Genomic DNA, 26652 nt, shown 5'->3' on the forward strand with positions numbered 1-26652 from the left:
CAAATTTCATCAATTCAGGTCACTGACAAGTGCAGGCTGCAACCAACTGGGATCATTCTATGTTCTCATCCAGCCAAGAAAAGATTTATTGCTACTGGTCTGAGGCTTGGAACTTTAATTCCTCTCCTCTACCATATAAATGAACCAGAATAATGTAAAATGGCGTAAGTACAAGGATCACATTCAGCTACAAGATCTAAAGCTCTTGTGGAAATGAAAATCAAACACAAGAGACATTTATGGAGTTATTATACTTATGGAGTTATTATACTTATACTATTATATTTATGTCTGCTCTGTAGCTGATTAACTTGGACACTCGCCCAAAGACAAACAGTTAAACTATTACATCAAGAAAATGACATAAAATGCAATTGTTACTTAACTCAACTAACCTGCTCTTTTCTTTTGGCTCAAAAAACAACACACTTTAAATTTCTAAATAGCTATTCTGGTTATTTCTCTGGCACTAAAATCAGGATCTCTTACCACAGCAAGTAAAGAAAAACTCACCAAGACACATGCCTAAGATGATTTTCATGATCCTTTTCAAAGGCCCAAAGAATCCACTTGAAACAGCAACTTCTTCCTTCTACCAACAACAAAGCTCCACAAACCCTTACTGTTATCAAATACTCTCCAATCTCATCAGTATCCCTTCATCAGGGATCTTCGGTTTCCATTCACATCTGTAGCACCAAGGGTACTTTCATATTGGTACACTGGAAAAGTACTCTGCTTTTTTACTCTTTTCTCACAAAAAAAGTTTCCTTTAAAGCCTTCATAGTTTCTACTTTATCACAGGTTAGATTATTTTTCTTGCACTTCTAGAGGATATCATTATCAGAGCAGTTACTACCCCTTCTGTCCCACAGAAAAAAAAAAAAAAAAAAAAAAAAACAGAAAGCACTTCTAGAATAGATTCTTCAAATAAAGTAATTTTCTAGATCACAGCAATTTACTCTCATAATCTCTGCTGGTCAGAGTGACCCCGAAATGCATTAGAAAGTCTCTTTTCCCAGCCTGGCAGTCGAAGAAGGAGTCAGAACTCTTCTATTCCCGTTCTCAAGGTTGTTTATTGTTTCTTATCTATAAAATTCTTTCTTTGACCTGCCGAGGTCTGTCTGGCAGGTCGGGTTGAGGCACACTGACCACCTCAGAGGCGGTGTTATCTTTTTATACGAAAAACTACGTGTACATTATTTACAATAACTTTCCAATACCTATCACCTACGTTAGACAGTGAGCTTCTACTCTAAACCAATCTAAAAGTGCCACCATCACTCAGAACACGGAGGCTAGGAAGAAGAAGGAAAAGGGACAAGGCATGCCCAAATTCCTCTATCTTGGGACCCCAAGCACCCATTCCAAAAACCACAAAAATCTATTTTTTCACCCCATGACAAACTATTATTCTACTTAAACTCTCTTGACTTGTAATTCTGCCTATAAAGGTGGCAATTTGCTCCATGGGTCAAGATCAAAGGCACAGGGGTCTTGGACTCCATGCCAAGGTCTCTCAGCTCCCCAGGCATGGGCTTGAGTCCTCTAGGGCAGCCAGAGGAATTTCCTGGGTTCTGACAATTTACAAAAGCAATAGTCCCATTATGCACTTGCCAAAATCTGAAATTTCATGGAAACTAATACCAAAAAACATGTGAGACCACTGAATGCTTATTTAAAAGGCTTAGTTAGTTTTGACATCCAATTATTTGGTAACACGTTTATTATTACAGAGTAATCATGTAGTGTATGTAGTGTATCATGTAGTGCTGTTGAAATCAACTACAACTTCTGAAGCATCTTTATTGCCTGGACATGTTTGTCTTCAGGTTGGTTTACAAGGCAGATCTGAAGGCTGGTATTTTTACAAATATTGTGAGGGGAAAGCACAAATACTGTTTTGTCAAAATCTGAGGTGCATCTGCAATCATCTATTAATGAAGAAGAGGTAATCTTTCCAGAAAAAGCTACCAAGTCCAAAAAGCCAGATGGTTAGAGGTTTTGCTCTTTCAAAATATTTTTATCTGGCAAAGTAGACTTCTTAACAAGCAGCAAGTCATTTGACAAAACTAAGCAACTAAGAACAAGCAGTGTTTCTGCAGTACTGGGAAAACAGCATCTGCAAGTGTCCAGTTAGCTACTCAAGATTTGTATGTTGACCTTTTAGAATTATGTGACTTTCTTTGTATAATGCAGCTTAGAGCAGGAAAATTTGTAAAATTTTTCAACTGTAGCTGTATATCAACACAGGCCCTGTCCTGTCCTTTCCTTTACAGCAAAGGCAGAATTTCCAAACAAAAACTCAATTTCCTACAAACACATATAAGCATATTGAGCAAACTACAGTCGGAACACACACTGTTCTCCCAAGCAAGAGCATACAGAAGAAAAAGTGGAAAAGAGAGACCTGTCTCTTCATAGTATTCTTTCAGCAAAGATTTATAATATCTTAATGTTGCCAAACAAACCTGATACTAACAGCCAAAGAGAGCCTATGACTATATGCTTGTTTTGTTTGTTAATTTTCAATACACACAAGATTGTAAGGCAGTAAAATTTTTTATAAGATGCAGCCCTCAGCAGTAGAGAAACCACAAGGAATGCACAGATGTGATAACGTTCTTCCAAGTTAAAAGCATTATTTCAGAAACATCAGCATAAAAAATATGTTGGATCACTGATGAATGAACGTACCTCAGTTTGCCCACAAGCCAATTCTCCAGATGAATTGTTTTGAGCCTGTTTTAAATAAAGGGTCGCTTCAGTTAGTGAAATATTACTAACTGACAGGGCAAATTCCAAAAATACTTCACTAGAATTAGAAACCTTTTTCCCCTCACTAAAACAATTTTTAAATAGCACTTAACCCCTACACAGCCACATAGGTATGCTCTAAGCATATCCCTTTCCCCTCTGTACATCAAAAAGCAGTTAAGTGAGAAATAAAAATGTTTACCAAAGCATCTGAAAAAGCTTCCCAATGTTATTAATGGAGATGATGGCAACATTTTATTTCACATCTGTATCAGATCCCACTTGGTCTGAATTTTTTTACAGGGGGCAGAAGGAAGGGTGGCATCACAGGGGGAAATGTGTAAAGGAAAACAAAATGCCAGACAGCTGTGCAAACTAATGTTCAATTCAGCTTAAGTTCAATTCACAGCCTGTTATTACACTGACTGCAGCTGTCACCTTCCCCTGTCTGCAATTAATTGTCCACCTTTTTGCTTTCCAGTTATTCTTTCACCACCTTGAATAACCTAACACACCACAGTTCACCATGTGAACCTGAGACTCCAACCTGTCTCCAAGTCCTCCATACAGTCACAAGCGTACTGTGTTTATATATAATAGCAGCTTGAACTCTGGAAACCAAAATTTACTGCTGATAGAACAGGTAGTAAGTATATTGATAGAACAGGTAGTACGACATCAATACTAGTGCAGAAATTTATAACAAAGAAATACCATTTTGCAAGCAAATAAAGGATGAACTATTTTTCTTAGAATAAGTGATAAAATTCTTTAAAGTTAAGCCAAAACAAATTCTGCAATTTCATAACCTGAACTACTGTATTCTATTCACCCAATCATGACAAATTAATCTTTTCCATGCAAAACATGCACATATACACAATCTATTAATTGTATAATTCCTGTACCACAACATATAGATGCCCTTTTTGCTCTCACTGCTAGCAGGTGCTGTGAGTACAGAGAGATGTCTTCAGACTAAATTATATGTCTTTGTCATGGTAACCCTTTGCAGAAAATTTATTATCTTTCTATTACTCTGCCTCTTGAAGGATGGCTGTGTTTAACTGTCTCACTGTGACTGAATGTGTTTTGTGAAAAGGAGAGAACCCCTTTATAGACTTCTTGGTTTATGTGAAGCATTCTCCAAACATCAGGCTGCTTGAACTGAGATTCAGTATTCCAGTGAGCTCAGTCTCAGGAAAGCAAGGTGATCCTACAAGGTGATCTAAGTGAAAATTTGTAGCAGAATCAGATGACCAGGAATTTAGACTCATAGTTGTCCAACTCATGCCATCATTTCCAAGCATTCCAGTCAGCATAAGCTTGTATAGCTTATAATCTACTGCAATACTTACTTGCATCATGACCTATGCTAAGACTTCCTCTTCACTACTGACTGACCTCTCTAAATCTAGAAGCAAATACTTCCACAGAGACAGCAACAAAAAATTATCCTCCAAGGTGTCCCAGAGGTCCTCCCATAATAAGTGCCAATACCTAACACAGTCCTGAAAAAAAAAAATCATTTTTACAGGCATTGCACAGTTTATGTTCTTTGACTCACTCAACTTGCTTTAGTCATCAGCTCCTTAAAGAGACAGTTCTTAAGAAAGTAATTCAATTACGAGAAACCACTTACTGCTCTTCAAAAATGGTAGCAGATGGCGGAATGGCCAGTTCTTTCAATTTTTTTTAATAATACTTTATCACCCAAGGTCTCTCACCCAAGGTCTCTCAAACACCAAAAAAAAAAAAAAAAAGAAAAAAAAGAAAACAAACAAACAAACAAAAAATCACAAACCCACAAACCATGCTTTATTCAGTTTATTCAAATTTAACCCCAAATACACAATCTCCTGTTAGCAGACACTGATCTACCAGCAGGTGACAGTCACTGTGAGTTCAGGAGGTTTCAACTGCCCCTGGTTTCTTTTAAAAAGACCTCTGTGAGGTGGGTGAGAAGAGTGAGAAGAGTGCTTAATATTCTTTCCTTAGGACCCAATGCACCTAGAACGAGTGCACCTAGAATGCATCAAGGTAAATCATCTAACCAAAGCTGGACAGACTACATTTATTCATCCCAGAAAACTGCCTTTATCAAACACATTTCTGAACAAAATTCTGAGAGATCTTAAAATAATCAAAGAGTAATCCCAATCCAAAGCAAACTCCTAAAATCTTTGAATGTAGAAGCAACACTGGGGGAAATGCCACTAAAAAACCCTATAAGCTTATGCCAGGATTCTGACTCACGTGCTGCTAGTTTCTACCTTAATAAGAAATAAATACCCTCAGAAAGACAAAAAGTTCCAAATGACAAACACGCACATAAAAAACTTTTGAAAATATCTTCTGGTGTGGGGAAGAGGTAAGGGATTAAATCTCTCTGTAACCAGACAAGTGCTATCTTACCTGCAGGATAAGCACCCAAGTAGAATTCTGACTAAATTCAATGCAAAGAAAATCCTAATTCTTTTGGAAAATCTTGACTTAAAAAAGAGCAACTTAAGAGGAGGCAGGGCAATACAAGTTCAACAGAGAACAAGTTCAACAGTTTTTAAGATGTTTGGTTGAGAAGCAGAGCATAAAATTTGCAATTACCAGTCCCTTGTCCATGTATATGATCCCTTCTACCCACATGTAAGAGGTCTGAAGTTGAAATAAACAAGAAAAACATATTCATGAGAGTGAACTGTTGTGGATTGTCAATAAATAAAATTTTCCTACACTCACTAAAATTTCTACATAGTAACCAAATACTACAGAGGAGGCTCAGAGTGCTATTGAGCAAGTTTACTTCCCTCATCCTGCAGAATACATGATGTTGTTCTGGACAATTAATGTCAATTTCTTCAAGAGTTGTAGCTTAGGAGTTGCGCAGCCCTGCTTCCCATCTACATTCTTCTTGCATTCTCTCTATCTAGTCTGGAACTCCATGTCAGCAGACAGAGAAATGTCTTCCAGCAGACAAGAATGAACAATCCCTCCCCAATTACAGAGTCACGTGTGGGCTATAAGCAATTTTTCAAACATAAAAGGAAGGCGGGAATTTGCTATCCCTATGTTAGCAAGCTAAAACAAGCCAGCCTGCAGACGGCAAGGATCAAAGCATCTAAGTCACCTCAAAATTAATCCCCTTCAGGAATGTTCTCCACCTCCCATTCACACATACTATATCCCTCCTGTCCCTCCCAGAGCAATAAAGTCTTTGAAATTAGAATGATTACCCAGAATACCATCATGGTTTGACACCGGCCAAACACCAGGCACCCATGAAAGTCACCCACTCACCCTCCTACAGCTGGGCAAAGGGTTCATGAGCTAAGGACTAGAAGAAGACACTCCAAGGGCAAAACAGGCTCAATTTAGAAGTACAAAGTAAATTTAATATTAATAAAATAGGAGGAGGATAATGAGAAGTAAAATAAGCCCTTAATACCACTTTTTTTCCCCCAATGCCTCCCTCCTTCGTACTGACAGTGCACAGAGATAGGGGGCAGAGTTTTGGTCAGTTCATCACCCCAGATCTTCCACTGCTCAGGGAGAAAAGTCCTTCCATCATGAGACCGTGGGGTTCCTCCTACAGGACACAGTTCTCCGTTAATTTCTCCAATGTGGCTCCAATCTCATGAGCAGCAGCATTCCCAAAACCACTGCAATGTGAGTCCCTCCCACAGACAAAGAGTCCTCCCAAAACTGCTGCAGCATGAGTGAGTCTTCCACAGGGTGCAGTCCTCTAAGGACAGGCTGCTCCAGCCTGGAAGCAGGGACCCCCTCTCTCCATTGTTTCCCACTGGATCGCAGCTTCCTCCAAGCATCCACCCACTCCAGCATGAGCACCTCCTCCACGGGCTGCAGATCTCTGCATCCCCCATGGATCCCCATGGGCTGCAGGGGTACAGCTCCTTCACCATGGTCATCAGTCACCACAGCCTGCAGAGGTATCTTGGCTCTGGCACCTGGAGCACCTCTTCCCACTCCTTCTTCACTGACCTTGGTGTCTCCATGTTGTTTCCCTCACATGTTCTCACCTCCTCCTCTTCTCTGGATAGAAAAACACTGTGCCCCCACTTTGTTTTGATTTTCTTGTAAATATGTTATCACAGAGGCATTACCATAATTTCTAATTGGCCCAGCTTTGGCCAGAAGCATGTTCATCTTCAGAATCATCAGGGATTGTCTCTGCTGGACATGGTGGAAACTTCTAGCAGCTTCTCATAGAAGCCACCTCTGTGACCCCCCACTACCAAAAATGAGGCCATGCACAACAATGTGGCTTTACTCACATTTCAGTCCAGCTCAGTCAAACCAAGTTTTCTAATTAAGCAGAATAACTATATTTTCACAAAATCTCACACCTGCAGGGGACATAGTCTCACTTGAAAGCACAGAGCTAAAGGCACTAACCAGGACAACTGGATCTTGTATATGAAGTGTTAATTCAACTAGGGGCTGCCTTCTTCACAAATAGCCACAAACCATTAGAAAACAATTCTCAAAGATTCTTCTGATTATTTATCAATTCCTTCTAGCAACACATGATCTTGCACCACACGATCATTGAGCATTTTGAATTGATAGTCTTAAGCTAAACTGAGAATCAATGCTTCAGTCCTGGTTTTCCTCAGAAATACTGTTCTGTACTTGTAGATTCAAGATGTCACAGTTGAACACAGCCACTGTTCCTCAATTAGCCCCCAAATCCTCTTTCTTGGTAAGAGGCATATTATCTCCTGCAGACCAAAATGAAAGCTGGAGTGCCTCATTATGTTTCTAACTTTGGTAAAGGTCAGCTTGTTCATACACCTTATTACCCTAACATACAAGGAGAACAGCTATTCTCTTTTCAGGGCAGAATTAGCATCTGCATTTCAAAATAAAATAGAGTAACAGCATGTATACACACAGGGAACAGTCAAAGTGTTTTAATGACATAGAACTAAAATGTTAAAACTGAATTTTTTTTTTTTAATTTGTTTTCTTCAAATTACCTCTGCATAGCAGAGAGAGCAGGTATTAAACAAAAGAATACTCCCCGCAAAAGCTAAAAGATTTTGACATGCTTGTAACGGATAGTCCTGTTCACTAAACCCCGATATAGAAAACCTTGTGATTGTGATTAAGAAATATATGGTCAGACTGGTCAGCCTTATGATTGTGAATAAGAGATACATAGTCAACCATGTGATTAAGACATACATAACCGCATAACCTAAAAATAATATATATCAAGTTACTATTGTTTGCTAAATTCAACCATGTATTGCGCAAATACTAACCATATGAAAGGCTAAGGTTTTGGGAACTAAGAAGAGCTAGCCGAGAAACAGAAACCAGCCAAACACCACCCCATATAAGGAAGACAAGAGCTCCGAGGTCAAGAGTACAGGCCTGAGGAAGACTTCAAGCCTTCATCCAGCGACCACCAGAGGGTAGAAGACGACCCCCTAGCAACAATTGGAGCATGCGCCAAGGGAAGAACACGTCTACGGATATGGACTAGTATAAAAAGGGAACTTGTGAGATACTGGGTGCGGCAGTTGGTGGAGCTGGACTCCCCACAACTCCCCTGTCGCCCAGCGCTGCTTTGCTTATTACCTATGCTTGCTGTAATTAATAAATTCCAATTGGGCAACTTAACTCGTTGCGGAGTTCCATTTATAACAATTTGGTGCCGTGACTCGGATGGTCATAGGTGAGGGAGCGACGGTGTTTGGGAGGCGCCCCACCCCATTTTCGGGTGGCCCAACATCCGACCTTCCTACCATATGTCCACCGACGAACCTAAAACTTTAGGTAATAAGCAAAGGGAGACACCGGTGAACCCCTTAATCTTCTGTGCACAGGGTCGGACGAAGACGCAGGACACGTAAGTTTGGGTCCCGGAGTGCAAAGGCACTCCGGAAGAAACGAGATCCGTCCGGTTAAAGGATGGACAAAAGAATGCTCCAGATGAGCCCGTGGAGGGCGAGGGATCCTGGAGTGCGAGCAAGTGAGGTGTGCATGAGAGGGGAACCGACAGTCGGATTCCCCAAGTGAGTGTGGACCCTCAGTAGTGCGGTTCCCATTAGTCCGCGAGGACGTGGGCCACGAACAAGGGGAAGCGAGTGGTGATTTGTGTGTGAGAGGCACTCCAAAAGGATGGGACAGGGGAAAAGCAAGCCCCCTATTTTCATTAGGTTTCTCCGGTGCCAAAAGATAGTTCGTTGGGGTTTATGTTAGAAAATTGGAGACATTAGAAAATTGGAGACATTTTCCGGGCACTAAGGAGGAGAATAAAGCTAAGACGATTCACTATTGTGTTGAAATTTGGGGAGAAAAAAGAAATTTTTAAAAGTGTATATTGGCCCATCAGTAAAAATCCCTTTAGTCAAGAAGAAAGTGATTAGCAATATGGGCCAAGCAACCAGGTACATTGGTGTTTAAATTGGCGGAACGAAGGAAACAGGAGAAGAAGAAGAGGGACTCTCCTGAGGAGGACCCCCTAGTACCTCTACCCCCCCCCCCCCCCCCCTCAGGCTCCCCCTCTCCCACTAGACCCAGACTCACAGCTTAGGCAGGCACTGCTGCGGATGCATTCTATAGCATAGGCATGGGAAGGATTCTATATTAGACGAAAGTTGAAGAAAGTAGACGAAGGTTGGAAAAGGGTAGATAATTGGCAAGATGGAGGATAAATTGCTGCGAGAGGTACAAACAAGGAGTTAGGAAGGAATGAGTTTGGAAAGCAAAGACAGGGGAATAGTCAGGACACTGGGATGAAAGAGAATGGTCAGGACACTGAGACGAAGGAGCCTAAAGCCTGCTTTTACTGCAGAAAGAAGGGACATTTCAAACGAGTGTGTAGGGTCAGGATCCAGGATGAGAAAACTTCTCAGGAGAATCAGAGAAGGCGGGAGCTAACGAAGAGGACCGAATTACACCCAGAAGAGGCCTTGATGATAAAGCTAAGAGTAGGTCCTCAGAGCGAAAAACTTGCATTTTTGGTAAATACAGGAGTTTCTCAGTCGTCAGTGGCAAAATTACCCTAGGGATGTGAGATAAGTAGTGAGCGAGTTTCAATAATCGGAATTACGGGAGAGGCTTTCCCTGTTCCTGTAATAAAAGGAGTGCAAATTGAAACAGATAACAAATTTGAAGTAAATGATTTGTTGTTAATGCCAGAGGCAGGGAATAATATGTTAGGCAGAGATCTAATAATAGCCTTAAAATTACAGATAACACCCTGTGAAGGAAAACTTAAAATTCATTCTTTAACTGAAAAAGATGATTTAGAAATTAATGACACAGGTGGGCATTCAGGTGAAGTGGAAAAAGTTTAGGATAGAGGAGTCTGGTCCCCTTAGTCCCTCCTGGTCAGCACAAGCCTGTGAATTTTATATATTACTCTGTGCATTATTAATACTAAAAAGACAAGAAAGGACTACTTATACAGACTCCAAATATGCTTTTAGTGTAGTACATACTTTTAGAAAAAACTTGGAAGGGGACTTATAAACATTCAAAAGAAAAGATTAATACACGGGAGATTGATAATTCAGATACTTGAAGCTTTAAAAGGCTCAAAGAAAATAGCAGTAGTTCATGTAAAAGAACACCAGAGAGGGAGGGATATTAGAGTTAGAGAAATAATTTGGCTGATAAAGAAGCAAAAAGAGTGACCTTAATTGGCAGCTATAAGAAAATTAAGAGCAACATTTAAGGAGGAAAAGTGGGTTTTTCCTGATGGCAGGATTATGATGCCAAAAACCAGTGGCACATTAGATTTTAGATAACTTGTATAGACAGACACACTGGGAAACAAGGGCTTTTTGTGATCACTTTTTAAAATTTTATGGGAATATAGGGATATTTGGAATTAGAAAATAAATTACCCAGGGGTGTCTTACCTGTTAAAAGGTAGATAAGAAGGTGCTAAGAAGCCCTCCCTTTGGAGAATGCAAAACAGCCTACCGGCTATTTGAAAAGATCCAGGTTGATTTTATAGAATTGTTTAAAGTGGGTCAGTAGAAATATTTGTTAGTTATAATAGATCAATTAACTCAGTGAGTTAAAAGCATTTCCAGCAGCTTGAGCTACAGTTCAAACAGTAGCTAAAATATTGTTGAAACACGATTTATATTAACCCTGAGTTATTAAGAAGGAACTAAGCATCCTGGAGTGGCTGTGGACCGCAATTCCCCTGAGCTCGGAGGCAGAAAAAAATGCTGGTGGGGAAAAAAAAAAAAAAAAAAAAAAAAAAAAAAAAAAAAAAAAAAAAAAAAAAAATATATATATATATATATATATATATATATATATATATAAAGGACTTTCTAAATCGGTGGGAACAGCCTAAAAAGATCAAAGATCTCCTCCAGGGTCACCCACCAGCAACTGATTACAAAACTGCAATTCCAAAAACAGAAATTGATAACACCTGTTGTTAAAAGAGCTCAGAAACAAGTAAAATGTTGGGAGTGCGGTAAACACGGTTTAGGGTGTCATCCATGAATATGTATTGTTTGTACATTTTGCTTTAACTCATGGTGGAAAGTAACTAAGGGAGAAAAGAAAGAGAGACAATTAATTTGTTTGTTTTGCTATGGTTATGTATTTAGTCAGCTAATTATAGAACATATTGCTAGTGATTGTTTTGGGGATACTTTTGAGATTGGGAGACAGGACCCTTCCAGCAGCAATTGGATTAATAAGAAACTTAGATCAATTGGTTCCTGCTATATTGGCTATAGCACAAATAAGAGAAGGAGCAACTCATAATAATAACATTAATGAAATTCAGGAGAGCCCTATGGGAAAAGGGAATGACTGCTCAAAGACCTCCTTTGGATCTTGCATTACATCAGGTAGAGCGTGGAGATTGGGTCCTGGTCCGTAGCTGGAAGGAGAGCCCCCTCACACCAAAGTGGGAGGGACCCTACCAAGCCTTACTAACAATGCCAAGCCTTACTAACAACGGACGCTGCAATTAGAACCATAGAAAAAGGCTGGATCCATGCGAGCCAAATAAAAGGACCAATAGAACCACCCCGACCAGTGGACCAAAAACACAAAGAACTATGAGTAGGAAGTGAGTGAAATACCGAGAGACCTCAAGGGCTAAGATGGATAGCACAGAGGAACCTCAGAAAAAAGTCTTTAAAGCACGAAAAACCATGAGAGTAAGTGATCAGCAACAACTTAAAGCTGTCTATAAGGTTAAAGAGGAGTTGTTGAAGACAACTGAAGTGAAACTGGTAAATGGAAAACATGAGGATGGAGACTCTGATATAAATTCCCCTTTAAGCAATACAGATTGTACAGAAGTCAAGAAAGACGATCCCTGTGATGGGAAGGAGGAATACCTGTAACAAATTCAGAAATAATAAGTGACCTTGGGTGTATACATGAATATTGGGATTGGGTATATCGGATTTTTCTGTTGGTAAATAGGAAGTCAGGAGAAATAATCGAAGAAGGGGAAGGATTACCGAACTCAAAATAAGGGTTATATGTAATGCTCAAGGGTGTTGGAGAAATTATAATCCATTTGTCTGTATTATTTGTATAATATGTAATGAAAGGTGGTGGACCCATTGTCGCAGCGGCTATTCCCCTAGGGGAACATGTTATAACTGTTATTACACACAGCAAAAATTAACTGAACAGACATTGGCACTTCGAATAATATCTGGGACCCTTAAAATAGGCTCCAAGAATTGGTGGAGCATTTATGCTAAAGGAATAAACCCCCAGTATTATTGTTACCACTCAAACGAACCAACACCATTCGTAACGAGAATTGTTGCAGGGGTTTGCCAGAGGTGGATCCCTGATCTAAGCTGTCTAGCTCCTCAGGTGAAAGCCACGAAGTGGTCTAGATACCTCCAACGAATTAGGAGAAAGGGGCACAAAACTCCTCCTGAAGACTACCCTTGCTGCCGAGAAGATAGATCACCCCATAGCTCGCAGCAACCGAGTTGATGGGCGAGGCAGAGGGGTTGATAACTGTGGGGGAGAGGACCCTGGAATAAGACCTGAACAAACTCGGGACCACTCTAAGCAAAAGCAACAATATCAGAAACGACAAAATTTGGAACAGGGAAATTATGGCAGCCACTATGACAATTGGGAAAACTACCTTAGGATTTTTGGAATACCTGTAATAATGCCAATGATTGGGAACTGTAAATCTCAAACACACGAACCCTTTAAATGGTCATTAATTAGGTGGGAAGATCAGGTTGTGATCAGTAACATCACACTAATGGGACCCCCTTCATTTAAAGTAAACCTAACGCAGTTAATCACCTCCTGGGCAACTACACTCCCAAGTGTCAGTTCCTACATCGGTTTTTACATGTGCCCAGCCTCTAACCCTGGAAAAGCCTATTGCAATTACCCAGGGTATAATTATTGCGGATATTGGGGCTGTGAAACAATAGCTCAGAGATTCACCCCAGGGGGAGGACCTGACAGGTTTTTACAGGTTGGGAGAGGCCCTTCGGGTTGTACCCCTCCACAATATGCAAATGACGGATCAATTTTGGGAGGGGAATATTCAGGATCATGCAAGTTTGTATATATATGAATGTCACTCAGCCAGATGACCCAGGCTGGCTAATAGGAAAAACCTGGGGAATCCAAATATGGCAACCAGGGAGAGATCAAGGAGGGATGATACTCATTAAAAAGGAAGTTGTTCCCCATGACCCCGAACCTGTTGGACCCAACCATGTGATAGCAAACTCAGGTAATAGCTTAGGAAGGGTAGAGAATGAAATAGAAAATAACAAGACGCAGGTAGAACAGGTAGAAGCGACTTCGGCTGACGAGGGAAGTAACATACTTTGAAAATGGGATTAATCTTGCACGATGTTTGTGGGAAAAGGGCAGGATAGGACTCCGGGAATTACCCTATCACAAGTAACCGGAAAAGGGAGATGCATTGGAACTGTTCCAGAGAATAAGAAACATTTGTGTCAAATAACTAAATTGGTGCAGGATACCTTAAGACCAGCTGAGTGGTTAATTCTGGCAGCTAATACCAAATCGGTATGTAATACCCTAGGCGTGACCCCCTGTATCTCTATAACAGCCTTTAATGAAAGCCATGAATTTTGCATACAGGTAGTAATAGCCCCCCGGATTATCTATCATCCCAGGGAATACGTGTACTCCCAAAGCCATATTTTGAAACATCATTTGCAAAAACGAGAACCCTTTACAGCCCTCACGGTTGCAGCATTATTAACCATTGGAGAAGCTAGGATAGGAACAGGCACAGCGGCCCTTATACATCAACAACAGGGGTTTAAGGCCTCAAGAGCCGCTGTAGATGAGGATCTTAAGAAAATTGACAAATCTATCAATGAATTTGTAAACTCGCTCTGGTCACTTTCGGAAGTAGTTTTACAAAATCGAAGGGGATTAGACTTACTGTTTTTACAACAAGGTGGCCTTTGTGTAGCCCTTTGGGAGAAATGCTGCACATATGTAGATACTACTGGAATAGCAGTAGACACTATGGCCAAATTACGCAAACAAATAGAAAAAAAAGAGAGAGAGAGAAAATCCCAACAAAATTAGGTATGAATCTTTATTCAACTATTTTCCATGGCTTACCACCTTGTTGTCCACCATTGCCAGACTGGTGATCTTGCTATTGCTAGGGTCGACCTTTGGGCCATGTATATTCAATAAAATAGTTAACTTAGTGAACTCCCGATCTGAAACAGCCCATTTGATGATGATGAAAACAGAGTATGAATCTCTAGGTGCCATAGAAGTAGAGGACTATTTGGACTTAAGTAGGAAAGAACTTCAAAGGTTTAGTGAACAGAATGATAAATAGAAAAGGGGGGATTGTAACGGATAGTCCTGTTCACTAAACCCCGATATAGAAAACCTTGTGATTGTGATTAAGAAATATATGGTCAGACTGGTCAGCCTTATGATTGTGAATAAGAGATACATAGTCAACCATGTGATTAAGACATACATAACCGCATAACCTAAAAATAATATATATCAAGTTACTATTGTTTGCTAAATTCAACCATGTATTGCGCAAATACTAACCATGTGAAAGGCTAAGGTTTTGGGAACTAAGAAGAGCTAGCCGAGAAACAGAAACCAGCCAAACACCACCCCATATAAGGAAGACAAGAGCTCCGAGGTCAAGAGTACAGGCCTGAGGAAGACTTCAAGCCTTCATCCAGCGACCACCAGAGGGTAGAAGACGACCCCCTTGCAACAATTGGAGCATGCGCCAAGGGAAGAACACGTCTACAGATATGGACTAGTATAAAAAGGAACTTGTGAGATACTGGGTGCGGCAGTTGGTGGAGTTGGACTCCCCACAACTCCCCTGTCGCCCAGCGCTGCTTTGCTTATTACCTATGCTTGCTGTAATTAATAAATTCCAATTGGGCAACTTAACTCGTTGCGGAGTTCCATTTATAACAATGCTACTCTTGCACTTCCTGGGGAATGGAGTTCTAACTGGCTTCTGGCATAACTCCTCTATACGTTCATTTCCTAGATGGAACTATAAATCTTATGATGCATTTTATCAGTGATAACAATAAAACTATTGTGCTTCAGGAAAGCTATTCCTTGAAGAAAAGTCCAGTGTGCTTACCAAGGCTGGGGATGGGGGAGGGGGGAGAAAAATATCACAAATTAAGCACATTACAGAAAGCAGTACAGAAGTCAAAGCACAATATTAGACTGAAAAGGCAGAATTTTTAAACCTCAAAAGGCAAGAACTCTATGGAAGAATATTAAGTGTCAAGCCATAACTAAAACTAATTCCTCCTCTGGCCTATCATTAAGTGTCTTGAAACAACATACGTAATTTAATATAGACAGACAAATTTTAACATAATATTCGAGCTTTCACATTTAAATATACTTTTGGAAGGCAGGCAGGTAAAGGAGCAGAAGGGCAGCACCAAAATATTTTACGTAACCACAGTATATAAGACAGAAAGAAATTATACAAAAAGAATACTAGCATCCATAAAATACTGCAGAATACAAAAAGCTCTCAACTACAGTAAGACCTCAAAATAACAGAACAGCTGGTATCAACTGCAGCAAGGCCACTGCTGAATACCTGCTGAAAGGGAATACCTGCAAAGTTACAAAAAGCACAGAATTGTCAGGCATTTGTTTCCACAATCATAAAGAAAATATGTAAAGACTTGCCCATATTTATGTGCTATAATTTACTTATACATTGAAGATGCACTCCTGAAACATGCATATTGCTGATATTTGAAAGACAGTTTTATTTCAACAAACCATGCTCAAAGAGCAAGAGCAACTATAATAGAATAGCAGAGTTTTTTTTAAATGTTTATAACCTTACAGGTAAAAAAAAAAAAAAAAAAAATCCAATACTGGGGCTAGACCAGAGCCCCAACAGTGAACAGACAGAAATTTTAGGAAACAGGCTAATAACAATCCCAGTGGTTCAGTTGAAATCTACTAATCCAAACATTTATTACATAAAATCCAATCTACTACTTTAAAAAAACCCTGCAGAGTTTGATCTTAAACACCCTAACCTACTGAATTTGCCACTGGAAATGCCAGGTTTCCCAGAACCTGCAGTAATAGGTTGTACTTGACTTTTCATCTTCCAAATCAAATCCATCTCAACTGAAAAAACTAATCCTAAAGACTGAGTGTGGCTGATAACTGCAAGAATAATTGAATGACTGGAAAAAAAGATTACATGCCTCAGGAATTACTTATTTCTAACTTAGTGAAATACTTTGTGTTCTTAAAGGAAGCATTTTCAGAGGTTTTTCAAGCACAAATTAAATTGATTACATACTAAAATCAACAGCAATTCATTAAATCACAGACCTAGGCTCTCATTTCTTCACCACCACAACAGTCCATGTGTTTATTAGCTATAATCAGTTAACAACACATTCATCAAAGCCAGAGGGAACAGTTTGTTACCAAAATCCAAGCAGCTGAAGTTTCTTCATGTATATATAATAAATTAAAAAACAGCAAATCACCTATAACCTGGCAGACATACAATATCAACTGTTTGTTTAAAATTACATTTCAATTGCAAACACGACAGGAAAGCACACCAGGTAAACAAAACCTAGCACATATTTTCAGAAAACCAGATGTTCCCAGAAGTACAAAATACCCACAAAGATATTCTTTATAGCTACTATTTCCAGGACACAGACTGTTAGAAAAGTATCCTATAACAAGTCACTATCATCCATTCATTAAAAGCTTGCATGCACAAAAGCTGTATTTCCACTACTAACTCATTTACAATTAGGGTAAAAGTCACACCAGGCTGTGGAACACAGATCATGTCTCCCTCTTCACTAGCTCCATGAGTGGCAGAAGACAAGGATGCTCACAATGCAATACAGAAACTAACACTGCTAAAGCTAGGCATTACAAACCATCCATCTCTGGAAGAAACCTCTAATGGAGCAATCTACTAGCGTGTGGTTGGTATAAAACAGCCAGGAATGCCTGATCTGAGCACATCTCAGTCTCTCCTGTTACAGCAATTGCTCTTCATACTAAAGCACCGAAGCAGGGAGGGGATAATCTGCGTGTACAGCATACTAAAAGGCATACCGGAAGACTTCTAAGCCAGTACACTGTCCTCTGATGTGGAAGGCTCACCTTCAAGCTCCTTCTCACCTTTTCTTCCAGATTGCACATGAGCACCCCAAACACAGTGCTGTGGTATCTGTCTTTTCTTGGCTCTCTGAATAGTGGATTATTTACCACAACGATCTAGTCTCAGATTCCAACACCAGTTTTACCCCTCTTCTTCACAGTGGGTTGCCCTCAATTCCCCCTATGGTGCTAAACTACCAACTTACCTAACAGCGGTAAGCTATCTCTGCTAACCACTACAAACACAGCCACAGCCCTGAAACAGGAAAAAACCTCAGTATATCAGAGGATTGAGCTACTGACACTACTGCTGCCAGAGGTCTGGAGAAGGAGGATGTACCCACTTATGCAAGGACAAGAAGCAACAGCAGCATCCTGACACTGACCAGCAGCATGAAAGAAGGTGCAGAATGCAGAACACAGCTCTCTGGGCCTTCTTTATCCCCTCCAGAGAACAGGTGGTAAGCCAGATCAAAGTGTTCTCTGGGTCACTTTCAACGGCAGCAACTTGCTGAATCACTAAACCAAGAGACATGGAAACCTAACTACACAAAGAAGCCCCCAAAATGCACTGAGATGAATAAAGACGATTAGGACATAAAAATGTCCTATTTTGGCAACCAAGAAGCCTTGCAAAAACCTGACATTTTTGTATGCCAAAAGATAAGAGGTGCAACATGCTTTATATGGCACAAAGAAACATCGATAGAGAAAATATTTCAGCAGAGACCCTGGTATACAACAAGGCAATATTACACAAATATAAATATCCCTCATCAAATTAGATACTAGCAATTTCTTTTTACCTTATCTCCTCAAAAGAATTTTAGTAGTACTAGCTGCAAAAAAAGAACAAGTACAGAAAGACCTATTGAAGAAGAGAGACCACCCATTTTACTTCAACTAAAAAGACAGCTGTAAATACAGTTCTTCTACTGATCAATGATAATGTGCTTACAAAGCATTGAGTCTGAGATACTGTACGCAAAGTACACAAGGTAGTATAGTACATTGAAAATTTTACATATGGTCTAATGTACATTCTTCCTTGAATTGAAAAGAGCACAAACTCACATCACAGGATTCCACAGTTTCCCCAACTAAAATTATCCTTCAAGAAAAACCATAATACAGCATTTTAATTGAAAGTAAAATCAGATGTCTACAATCACCTTTTCACTCCGTCTGCAAACATATGGATTTGACCAAGTTGGGAGAAAAAAAGATGCCCTCTACCCTGCTTTTTGTTTGTTTCATGGTTAAGGCTTAAAAGATATCACCACCAAAGTTTTGTTTTTTCAGTAAATTAATGCAAGACCAAAAGTTAAAAAGCTAAGTTCTAGAGGTTTCTCCTGAACATATAAAACCTAATAGACTGTTCTCCAAACACCACCATTCTTTTTCTTATTCCCCAAATCACAAATAAATACATTCCTAAATGGATTCACATCCTCTTTCTGCCATCCCCAAAGCTAAGAGAGTGTCTGTGAAGCTCATGGAACTACAAAGATATAACAGCATCTTCCCTTCCTCTGTCTTTGAGGCTGCTTAATTTCCTCAGGTCCTTTTCAGTGGATGTACACTGAAAGCAGGCTGCATCAACACATCTGTCCATTACACTGCTGCATATCAATCTGCCACCTTATGCCTCAAGCAATTCATTATCTCAATTCTGTTCTGACAAAGGTCTGTACCTGCAAGGTAATTAGATAGTAGCATGGTGGAGTAGGCAAGATGAGAGAGGGAGTAGTGAGCAAAAGAAAAAAGAAAGGTAGACACCTAATCCCTGTGAAGCAAGGCAATGTTAATTTCCTGTCACTGGCAGATCGCTACAACAGACCCTGCAGATTATGAAAATTCTGGCTTAATGTATCAAGCACAGAAAAGCTATACTCTTTTCCAGAAGTTAACAAGTCCTGAGTATGCAAATCCAGTTATATTGTTAAACTGTGAAAAAAGCAACTTTAAAAGCACAGTTACATTGTGAAATGCATCAATACAGAAGACTATCAAGTGGAGAAAAAAGGGTGAGGGGGCACTTACACACATTAAGTGTATTACCATTATCACTGCAGACTCCCTCACACTACCATAAATGTAAGAAAACCTGAGACGTACCTCAGGGTGATAGTGACTTGTTACAGGATACTTTTCTGAACAGTCAGTGTCCTGGAAATAGCAGCTATAAAGAATATCTTTGTGGGTATTGTGTACTTCTGGGAACATCTGGTTTTCTGAAAATATGTGCTAGGTTTTGTTTACCTGGTGTGCTTTCCTGTCGTGTTTGCAATTGAAATGTAATTTTTAACAAATTGCTGATATTGTATGTCTTTTATCTTTTATCTTTTAGAAACAGCAGCCTGGTCTATCCCTAGCTATAAAACATCATATTGCGGGCTGTTTCTCTGAAACTCAAGTTTTTATTCATCATCAAATGGCAGGCTTTGGGGACGTTGGCCTGCCAAAACCTTTAACAGCTTTGATATTTCCCAGATGCTTGCTTTCCCTACCCCTCACTAAAATAACGTGCTCCCAAACACTTGCAAATACTTACATACAAATCCAATCCCTGTTATAGGCCTGCTGTGTAAGAAATAACTAAGCAGAAACCAAACTTAACTTTTAAAGAGGGTATCCAGTCACATGGTTTGCTTCTCACCTTCCACCCACAAAGGTACTAAGACCAGGAGAAATAACAGAACAAAAGATCCAAAACCCAGCCCAGACAAAACAAAAAAAAAAACAAAAAAAAAAAAAAAAAAAAAAAGCAAAAAGCTGAATCATTCACTCCCCGTCTCCCACCTCTCCTATCACACATCTTCTTTCCTTCACAGCTGGAGAGTCTCCACCAAGGTATTTTCCAAGAGACTCTTCAGCAATAGGTCAAGTATCTGTGTAGCTGATACATCAGACTCTCATTATGACATGGTAACTTCTGGTTACTTACATTTCTGTATTTGAGCCAAGATCCTTCCAAAATGCAAATGAGTTAATAATCCCGTTCTTCAACTGGCAGCCAGAAAAACACCACTAGAAATTCTCACCAGGAATAATATGGAACTGTAAGCCCTAAAATTAAATGCTAACCAATTATTAAGTTTCTATAGCGTTTTTACTGACTTCTAAAATAAGTTCCTTACATTGGTTCTCCTTCATTATACCTGTTCTGCAATTTCAGAACTACTCTATTTTAGTTATCATTGCTGTTTTTGTTAAAGAGTATATTTAGGAGACACGTAGGTAATTATACTAACAAAGTTTTATCCAAATAAGTGCCACTCATCTCTCAAAAATACCAACATTCTCTGTCATTATGGTCACTTCCAGAGAAGGGAAGTCAGACAAAAGAGAATAAGAGACTCCCCATCAGGTTTTTCTAATGCAAAAAGAAATTGCTGTATTTTTCCAATATTCTGCCTTATTATATCTCTGTCTCAGTGGTATCTTCTGATCTGCTAGCTATAGAGGTTATAGTCAAAGTGGCAGATAACCCAGAGGAATGGACTAACGTGCCTCCATGGTGAGCAGCCCAGAGAGAGAATGAAAAAGATCCCTGTTGTGGGTGCTATGTTTGAGATAGAAATATTTTCTGAATGACCAGAAAACAAGAGCAGGCCAAAGAAGGTAATACCAATGGTGATGATATCCAAAAATATCACAGCTATTTTACTAAAACAAAGTGTGACCGGCAGAAAGGTACTTTGGATTAAATCAGAGATTGAAAGGAACATGGATTAAACTACTTGTGGCCACTGCCTTCTCTAAATAATCATTCCCTGGGGCACATGCACAATCTAAACTGAAATAGAATGTTTTAATTTAAATCATAGAAAACTCTTGGTAATGCATCACTAATTCATGAGCACATGTACTTCCAACAAATTATATAACTAATTAAAACTTCCAATAAACATGAGTTATTAGAAGCAATCGATTTAGTTACACAAAAAAAAAGCCAATTCTGCCTATGTAGGAAGAAAAATCCACTATTTTCAATAGGTTCTCTTCTAGGTTCACTAGAACCTAGGTTTCAATAGGTTCACTACTTTCTGAGGTTCTCTTTCACAGCTTCAACCTCATCAAAAATACCATTCGTTTACGCAAAAGTCCTGCTTAGCCTAGACTAACTGTAGTTCTTTCTTTTAAAAATTAGTCATTTTAAGACATCTGTTGAAGTTGACCAGCATACAGAAATTTCCTATCAAATATCACATAAAATAGTCCCTAAGTCCTTATAGCTTTCACTTCTGTTTCATCATAACTTGTAGAAAGTAAACACTGTGATTACAAATGTAATGACTACCACCAGGTACTTCTCAACATAAAAAAAAAAAAAAAAAAAAAAAAAAAAAAAAAAAAGATAAAAAAACCCCACTCTGTTGAACATATAAGCAGCATTCCAAAATAAAAAATTCAAGTTACAGAAAATACTGTAGTTCTCACCTTCTCACCTAATCCTAGACTTGGAAATGTGACTCTTGGTTAAGGTGCAACTCCCTTACATTCAGGAGACCACCCGACACGGAGGATCACAGCTGTGGTGCACTACTGGCCAGCACCAATGCCAAAAGCTGCTCAAGACCTGGACGTTTGTGAGAAGACATACAAAGGTTCTAAATACCGATCCTCAGTAAGGATCATTTATCTAAGAAAGTGATCAGAAGGCTTCAAGCATCTGGAAGTTTTAGCCAGTGATGGCAAGACACTGCCAACAGTTCAGAAAATCTGGGCATCGGGAGAGATCTGGGTGGGTACCAAAACCAGCACCATTTATCGCACACGCCAGCAGATGTGCTGAGGCCCAAGGCAGCCTCAGCAAGGGCTGTCTGTGGACGACGAGCTAAGCGGGGAAGGAGGGGGAGGCCTCCCCGCTGGCGGACGCACCTCAGCCCCAGACCGGGCGTCTCCCTCCCTGACAAACCCACAGGCTGAAGTAACTTTCTAAGAGAGAAAAGAGTGCCGGCCACTAAGTTGCCCAGCATGGAGAGAGAGCTAGCGTGACTACCAAGATACGGGAGCGCCTTCCCGCCCCCTCGGCCGGAGCCTGCCTGCGGACGGCACGGCCCTCACAGCCCCGGCGCCATCCTGCCTTCCCTGCGGCAGCGCTCTACCACTTCTACCCTCCTGGTAATATGAACTCCCGCACACTGTCTCAGCGGACGGCGCTCCCAATCCCTCTAGACTGCCTGAACCCCCGCCCGGCCCCACCACCGGGAACTGCGCCCTTCCCGCCCTAACACGCTCCGGGGCGGGAGCGGAGCCCTGGCACCCGGTAGCGGCGAGTGTGGGGGCCCCGCATCCCCTCAATCCCCACCGCGGCGGCCCCGCGGCCCGCCGAAGGGCCTCCCTCCCTTCCCCGCCGCCGAATCTCCTCCGCCCCACCAGTAACAAAGCCCCGCGCCGCCGCACCGGCTGGCGCGTTATCATTGCCGTGGATAACGACGGCCGACAAAGTTTACCTCGTTTTCCCGGCTCAGCGACAGGACAAGGCGGCTCGGCCGGGGAGCGGGAGCAGGGATCCCCCTCCCCCAGCACCATACACACTTGTTTTTATTTTCTCTGCTCCCTCCCGCCGTGAGAAGCCTCCAGCGTCTCGAAAAAGACTGAAGAGGAGGCGGGGAAGAGGCGCGTGGCGCTGCTCCCGGCTTGGGGCGGGGGGGTACGGGACAGTCTAGCCGCGCCTTGCACCCCTCACCCTGAAGCGGCGACACCAGCTCCCTCCTCTGGCCTGCTACCTGGCGCCATCTCCCCGTGGCAGCCTGACTGCCTCGTTCGGAGGGCTTACGAGGGGGGTAGGGGATCTTCAGGACGGGAGAGTGCCGCCACCCCTAGGCCCTGCATGGCTTGGCTTTCCTCCCTGTATCCCGGCGGCTTTAAGTTTAAGTGCAGGGTTAGAAGTTGCAGCTCCTGGAATAAGAGCATTTACCTCTCTCCGGGACGGCTTGGCTTGGCTGCAGGCAGAGGAGTGAGGCTAACACCCATAAGCAGCCACGCGCAAAGCAGCCACAGCAAGGAAGCCAAAACCGAGAGGTTTGCTCCTTTTAGTTTCTCAGCACAGCATCAGAGATGCAAAGATGATCCCTAAAATCACAGCTTAGATGCTGCTTGTCATAGACACGTATTACAATATTGGCTCTTTGCAAATATTGAAATGAATACTATATGTGTTATGTTGGAAAGTTATGCTGTATTAATCTCTTTTAAGTAGTGTGGTAAATATACTTTTTAGGCTATAGCATAATATTAAAATAGAAACTATGTGATGTAAGATACTTTTTGTAACTAGCTCAAGGAATGGAAAGGATAACCAAGAAATTCTTCACATTATCCTAACTGGATAGAGATAACAGCAACAGACGCCAAGATCCCAAGAGAAGAAGTATCATCTCCTTATCAGGAAAGCTCAGACTTCGAGGAACCTAGAAGATTGATTTTCAAGATGGGGGGAGAAGTTAAAATTAAGCAGAAACACCCTAGTGTGAAAGGAAGGTTTGAATCATGTATGAGATATATGAATATGCAATAGGCTATTGCTTTTAAGGGGTAATTCTTTGTTAGTAAGGTGTGCTTTGTGGCAGAGTGCCAGGCACATAGACGTCCATAATTCTTTACTTTTTATTGTCTCTTATTGTCCTAATTTTTATTACTATTTTCATTACTACAAAACCTTTAAAATTTTAACAAAAGTGAATGGTGTTTTTCACACTGCCTAAGGCTGCAGATTCCCTCTGTACATATGTTCATGCAATAGAGTTCTTTACTACACTGGTATTTATGCTATTTACACACCAAGAATTACCTCTCCCTTGAAGTAGCTCAAGAAAGGGGAGCTCCATGCCTGGAGTTCCTGCCGGACATACACACATGGCACTGTTCTCTGTACCTGCTGGTTCACAGCTACTTCCACTTGCATAAGGAGTAACTTCCATAACTTTCCTTTGGTGCAGAATTTCACCCCCAAAGGGACACTGAAATTTAGCTAAAATGGGTATAACTTGAGGCCATTCCTTGCATATATATATATATGTGTAATCAAATATTAACTGAAGCAAAAAGGAACTTAATAGAATTGGATTTGCTAACACACACCACACTCAGATGGCCTTACTTGAGGTGAATGCATATTACTAGTGATAAAAAGATTTGAGCATGCCTCTTATGACTAGGACCCCATGTAAACATGATGTGACCTTGTTGTAGCTTGTCCCAGAAACAAGCTCAGGGAAGTGACAAGCAATAATAAATACTTTATTACTCTTAGAGGCTAGATTTACAGCCAGCCTATTCTAGCACTAGGCACTTCTTCTGGCTGATTTAGGCAATACAGTGGCTGATATTTGCAATTCCGTTGCATTGAGGACAAAGGACCACCAAGAAACAGAGATCTTTAGAGATCCCAGAGATGGGATCAAAGTTCAATGTTAAGTCCGTTCTTTGCAATGGAAATTTCATATTATGGGAATAGGCAAAGTGCCTGCAACACCAACAAAACAAAAAGAGAATTACAATCACCTTCTAGCTTTCAAGCAAAAGTTTCAAAACTTGACCTCCAATGAAAGAAGGTAGAAATGACTATATATTTTTTAAAATTTAAACTATCATGATTTAGCACTCTGACAACATGGTTTTTAAATTCTTCCACTTAGGCAATACTTCACATATATGCAGACACCAGCTTACAGATGCACGTATTTTACATATGACACTAGCCAAAGAAAAAAAGTATTTTTGCACAGTTCTGCAATGTGAAGGCTCAGTGCCAGGAAGTTTAGTGTGTAGGGTTAATACCACAGTGTTAGCCTAGCATAAATGTTCTTTACTTTTTATAGTATGTCTATGGTAAATAATACCTTCTAATATGTTTACAGCTGTACTTATCACCTCTATATTTTGAATTCCTCCCTTCATCACTTTTCCCTAGGAATTGGGAAGGACAGGAAAGGAGAAATCTGTGTCTGTGTTTTAAAGAGGTTTCAGTGTTTTGGAACCTGCCTAGAGATATTACCACTGACCATGTTAAACATTCATCTCAGACACAAACTTGCTGAGTCAAAGAATCTGCTGTGTGCTAGGCTAACCTGCTATCAAAATAGTCTTGTCTTCTACTTTAATAACATCACAAACACATTTATGTATTCTAAAGAATGGAGTAAGAGTAGTTATGGTAGTAATTCACACCTTTCACACACTGGGTTACTACTTGCTCTGATGTGCTTTATTCTTACTGGTTTCTACAGAAGCAACCAACTTTGAGTAATGTATCAGGTGAACAAATAAAGTTTTTATATCAGATGAAAGAAGGACTGCTTGGTCAGTTATCACTGTGTTGAAACTAATCATCTATTCTTACCAGCAACCAAGAAATTGGAGAGCAAGTTACGCAGAAATCAGGGCACAGAAAAATGGTTTCGCTCCTATTGCCATTTTGCTTCAATAACACAAGGCAGAACAGTAGTCTTTCATGTGCATAAAATACATACAGTGATGGCATAAACTATGTTTATAACCACTCATAAGGCATATATCACATTTGCATCAAGAACACTTGATAGATATCAAGTTTCCCTTGAGTAAGGGTCCTAAAATTCAGTATACTCTTTCAAACTAGGCTATTTACTATAAATTTGTAATCTGACTTCAGTGTTAGAGATCACAAAATAACTTTAAGTAGCTCCAAATGTAACATAAACAGTAGCATAAGAACTTATAGTGTTTCATAAATGTCCCTCCAGCAGCTCTGTATTCTGGCATGAACAACCACCACATTTTTATTTGTAACAAGAAAAAGAGTTCTCTGGTGTAGCCACAGCTCTCTCCACAGAGAACAACAGGCACAACTTTGCCAGGCATTTCCTGGGGAAGGCTGTGAGAAGATCAGAGAAAAGAATGATAAACAATTCTTGCCTTCACTTGCTGCACCTGTTGTTGTGCACATTGTGTAGAATGTGTTACGGAGTTTTGTTTACCGAAGGGTGATTTCTTGATTGGCCAATGGTGATGGTGTTTGAATTTGATTAACCAATCTGCTCAAAACTGTATTGGACTGTCTGCAAGGGTGATTGGTTTTTTCTTAATGAGCATGGCATGGCATGGCATGGCATGGCATGGCGATTGATCAGCCTTCTGCAATCATGGAGTCAATGCTAATTATTACCCAGCTGGGGGCTTGCGACAACACTCTGGTAACTGGTTTTATTGTTTCTTTTCATTTTCAGCAAAACAAATCCTTATAGCTGC

General features: G+C 40.5%; 1 protein-coding gene across 1 annotated transcript in view; it reads right to left on the reverse strand.

Moving 5' to 3' along the window:
* The window catches only part of TNS3 (tensin 3), a 208292-nt gene extending 185229 nt beyond the window's left edge, over positions 1–23063 (reverse strand). The window contains exon 1 of the mRNA XM_059478542.1: positions 22875–23063. The gene's annotated coding sequence lies outside the window, so the exon portion shown is untranslated. The remainder of the gene's footprint in view (positions 1–22874) is intronic.
* Between the last annotated feature and the right edge of the window lie 3589 nt (positions 23064–26652).

The sequence above is a fragment of the Ammospiza nelsoni genome, chromosome 1 (assembly GCF_027579445.1).
Source record: "Ammospiza nelsoni isolate bAmmNel1 chromosome 1, bAmmNel1.pri, whole genome shotgun sequence".
Taxonomy (NCBI): Eukaryota; Metazoa; Chordata; class Aves; order Passeriformes; family Passerellidae; genus Ammospiza; species Ammospiza nelsoni.